We start from the raw sequence: 5,000 nt of genomic DNA on the forward strand, positions 1-5,000 counted from the left end.
ACTTTTTGGTCCTGTGTGTGTGTGTGTGTGTGTGTGTGTGTGTGTGTGTGTGTGTGTGTGCGTGCGTGCGTGCGTGCGTGCGTGCGTGCGTGCGTGCGTGCGTGCGTGCGTGTGAAGCATGTGTGAAGGATGTGTGGCTTGTTGAGAATATAAGCTGCATGGCCTCATGCTGCTGTTTTAATGTACAGTTAAAATGTTGAGGGTGAATTTAACTCAGAGAGTGTACATACACACTGTGACACTCAGAGTGTACATACACACTGTGACACTCAGAGTGTACATACACACTGTGACACTCAGAGTGTACATACACACTGTGACACTCAGAGTGTACATACACACTGTGACACTCTGCGGGTTCAATGAAAACTGTGTTTTACTGTGTGTAGTTGTTGGTGGTGTCTGGCCTCCCTCAATGCTTTCTGACATCCATGATGATGATGATGATGCTTGGGATTATGGTCATGTTAATTTTTGATAATGATGCTGCTGCTGTTCACATGCACGCACGCACGCACGCACACACACACACACACACACACACACACACACACACACACACACACACACACACACACACACACACACACACACACACACACACACACACACACACACACACACACACACACACACATCACAATGCATGCATGCAATATTTATCTGGAACCACAGTTTCTGAGCTCAGTGTGTGTGTGTGTGTGTGTGTGCGTGCGTGTGCGTGTGCGTGCGCGTGTTTGTGCACGCGCATTGACACTTGGCTAGGCATATAGTGAGTGCGTTTGTGTGTGTGTGTGTGTGTGTGTGTGTGTGTGTGTGTGTGTGTGTGTGAGAGAGAGAGAGAGAGAGAGAGAGGGGGGGTGCGGGTTGTATAGTCAGAGCTGAGTGCTGATGTCAGCATTATGAAGGCTTAAGCACCATGCAACCAGAGGGAGAGCGAAGATAGAGGAAATGACTCTCTCTCTCTCTCTCTCTGTCTCCACCCCCACCCCCCTCTAATTACTACTGACCATATATGGACAGCCTGTGGCTTTGCCTATAGCTATGGAAAGAGCTGTAATAGACAAGAGGCCACATGTCTGTCCATCCATCCATTGTAACCTGCAGGCTTCTCCATCCATCCCTCAGTGTCTCAGCTGTCTTGTGTTTGGCTGTTTTCCACTACAACAGTAGTTGTATCAAGGCCCCAATCCTTATTGGGCATTTGAGCTATGGACCACCATTTGATTAGATTTAGCCTCCTCCAAAACTTTGAATATTTTGTTGTTGGATAAGATTTTGTCCACCACAATTCCATGCTGTATTGATGTTGGTACCGAGAGATAACAGGCAAACGTTGATCAAAAATAACAATTATTCTACATTCTCTAATTGTGTAGACTCCTTGTAAATTAAGTATAATGCAGATGTCTGACAATAATTTAACTCTTGAGAGCGTAAAATGAAGGATTCAAGGTTTCATTTTACACTCTCAAGAGTTAAAGATCTCTATTGGTCCATTTGGTTGCCAACACTTCCATACTTTTGGCAAACGTTGATCAAATTGAATTGAAACATTGAATTCTTTACATTCTCTAATTGTGTAGAATTCTTGTAAATGAAGTAGTGCAGGTGTTTAACAATAATGTAACTCTTGAGAGCGTAAAATTAAGCCATTTTAACCATTTTACGCTCTTTTTACCGACTATAAGGGTCCATTTGGTTACCAACTCTCCATCATTTAGCTGGGGACCACCTGGAACCCCCTCAAGGACCACAGGTGGTCCCCAGACCACTGGTTGAAAACCACTGCACTACAAGAACTCAGCCGACAGGCGTGCCGTCCCAACAGGTTCTGGATGTGTTTCCATAATACTCACTAAACCAGTGGCTCCCAAACGTTATATTTTAAGACCCCACAAAAAATGAGACCGTTTATTTTGCCTGGGCATCAAACTAGTGAAAATAGCAGATCTACAAGCTTGTGTTGTTAGTGTTTCTTTGATTTCGTCAAGCAATTACAGAAAAAATAATTGAAATTTGTTTTTCATTCGTGTATTTTCAGCTTTTCGGGGAATGTGGACACAGTGTTTGGGAGCCTAATTTGGGCAGTGTTCAGGAGGAGGTGGGTCTACCCAGAACTCAGAACTTGTACTTTTCAAATGTCTTCTACAATACCTTGAGCTTATTGTAAATCCGCTTTTGTCTATTGTATTTGTATTATTTGTAGTACACCTCCCTGGTTCTGGTCATAATGGAAACGTAAAGAAAAAAACCAAAACATGAAAGTTTCTGGGTTACCCTTTTGGTCCATGTCTACACTTTCAGAGTTACAGACAAATGACCACCAAGGATTTTACAGTGTGTACAGTGTGGTTCCACAGATGAACATTGTATCAAATAGGTGGCCTATACTGCATATCGTTGCTGTCGGGCAGAAACATTTTGTGTTGTTTGTTTTCGTAAATTAACGTCCTACTTGATCACTCTACACTACAGTGTCACACAAAAGCATCAAAGTAGCAGATCCTCAAGCTTCCCGACGCGCTTGGGGCTTGTCCATCTGCTACTTTTAACATATTGGACATACTGTAAGAGGTTTCCACCCAACAGAGACCATATCAATATGTCTTTGCAAGAGGGTGAGAATGGCTACAGTATGTTGACGAAGTCACCCAGTGCAGGAGGATGCTAAACGCACACCAGTCTTAGTAGTGGTGCCAGCTCACGGCAGAATCATCTAAAGAGTTAAGTCTTAAAAAGACAAAAGAGTGGCTGCACACACTGATAGCCAAAGAGCCGATTATTTATTAGGATGCAGAGTAAAAACGAACGTTTCGGCAGTACAACTGCCTTCTTCAGGGTATCGAAGTCGAAGTCACCCAGAACATATTGGACCATACGTGTTGATCTCAGTGGCTTAGCTTGGTGACAGCTTTTGGCTGGTGTTTTTTTGGTCTTTGGAATGGATCCTTCAAGGTGTTTTAGTGTTGTGCGGTAATTCAATGCACATTGGGGTGCACGGTGGGGTGCACAGTGGGGTGAATGGTGGGGTGCGCGTGCGTGCGTATGTGTGTGTGTGTGTGTGTGTGTGTGTGTGTGTGTGTGTGTGTGGGTGTGTGTGTGGGTGTGTGTGTGTGTGTGCGGGGAGGCATGCCTTGCGTTCAAATCTCCACACGATCAAACCTGATGATCACTAGTCGCACACACACCACCATAGAAATGGAGGTAGAATACAGAACAATTCCTTAGTAAAAAAAAACAATTGCTCTCTGAAAATATACTGTGAAGTTAACATTTAATAGTGCTCAATTTATGGTATATACTGTACTGCTGTCTGCAAGGTTAAGATTGAATTTGTTGAAATTTAGCCTATTAAACCCCAGAAAGCATCTGTGTCAACGTTTAGATGTTAGTATTGGCTATTCAAAAATAGCAGATGTACAACTACAAGCTGGCAGTGCGACACGGAGTGTCGCACTGCCAGCTTGTACCTTACATCTGCTATTTTTTTATTTTATTTTTATCTTCATTTGAAAAATCTTGAAAGAAGTACTGGTTTAGAAGGCATTTGTGGTGTCGGCCTCTAGTCTTAATATTAATGGGTTAGCAGTGCGCGCGCGCACACACACACACACACACACACACACACACACACACACACACACACACACACACACACACACACACACACACACACACACACACACACACACACACACACACACACACACACACACCCATGGACCCTCTCTCCAGTGGTCCCTGTTCTATACCCCGAGACATTAAGCCACCAGCGGGGGCTAGCCAACCAAGGGCATGGCACATCAAAGCCCCGGCAACACACGCACCGCACATTACACTACTACACCCCAAGGGGAAGCCTGTGTGTGCGTGTGTGTGTGTGCGTGCGTGTGTGTGTGTGTGTGTGTGTGTGTGTGTGTGTGTGTGTGTGTGTGTGTGTGTGTGTGTGTGTGTGTGTGTGTGTGTGTGTGTGTGTGTGTGTGTGTGTGTGTGTGTATGTGTGTGTGTGTGTGTCTAATTACTCTGCTAGCCTAAATGCCATGCACCCTGCCAGCGCTACATACTGTATTGCAGGTTGATGGTTGTTGTGGCTGCTGTAGCCTACAGCGCAGGACGCTAGCTGAGAGAATGCTACACTAAGCTCTAGGTTTGTTGTGTTGAAATACATTATTGTTACTATCGGCCAATGACGTTTTGATTGATTGATTGATTGATTGATTGATTGATTGATTGATTGACTGTTAGATTGATTGAATACTGTATTTAAGGAACAGTTTTTGTAACAGTTTGCAAAAAATGCAGAGGTCCAGTTATACAATAATGCTAAAGGGATAACACAAATGGGCTTGTTTCCATTATGGTCCGACAACTTTGGTGGTTTTGAAGGAAATAAAATGTGATTTACTTTTAGTCTATTTCTGAAACATGTTAAGCTTAACGCTGCATATTAAAGCTGCACTATATAGCTTTCCTCTTCTACCCTGGACTTGAACCCGATTTCTTGACATTCTGCTGATGACAGTGCTGACATTTTTACATGTTAACTAATAGAGCCCATACCGTATGCTTGCTCAGGGAAGAAATGTAATCTTTTCGTGTCAGGTCCTGTCTAAAAATCTTATTTTATGGGTTTTTTGAAATGGGGAGCCGCAGGCTAATAAGTGTCCATCAAAGTTTCAGCCTATGTGGCCTTCGTCAGGTATACTCCACGACGAAGGACACATAGGCCCAAACATTTTTAACATTATTTATAAGTATTTTATTTTGTGTATACCATACAGATTGGACAACATTAATTCTTTAACCGCTGAATGTGGGATATTTCAAATCAGAACCCTTGTCTGCCGAATACCTGATATCCCGTATTTGAGTGCTTTAATATCAACATGAAGCGGCTACGCTGCAAACCAGCCTGTAGTCTTGCCCCGGTTGCTATGCAACGCCTCCGTCACCCCCAGCACCAGGATGTTTGCACACAGCCCCCATAGAGCGTGCAC

The 5,000-nt window shown here is 43.7% G+C and overlaps 1 protein-coding gene across 1 annotated transcript in view; it reads left to right on the forward strand.

The window, feature by feature from the left end:
* Positions 1-5,000, forward strand: part of cacna1ab (calcium channel, voltage-dependent, P/Q type, alpha 1A subunit, b) — a gene marked incomplete at its 3' end in the record, with an annotated part of 234,655 nt that overhangs the window by 67,148 nt on the left and 162,507 nt on the right. The window lies entirely within an intron of this gene.

Source organism: Electrona antarctica (genome assembly GCF_951216825.1).
Source record: "Electrona antarctica genome assembly, chromosome: 4".
Taxonomy (NCBI): Eukaryota; Metazoa; Chordata; class Actinopteri; order Myctophiformes; family Myctophidae; genus Electrona; species Electrona antarctica.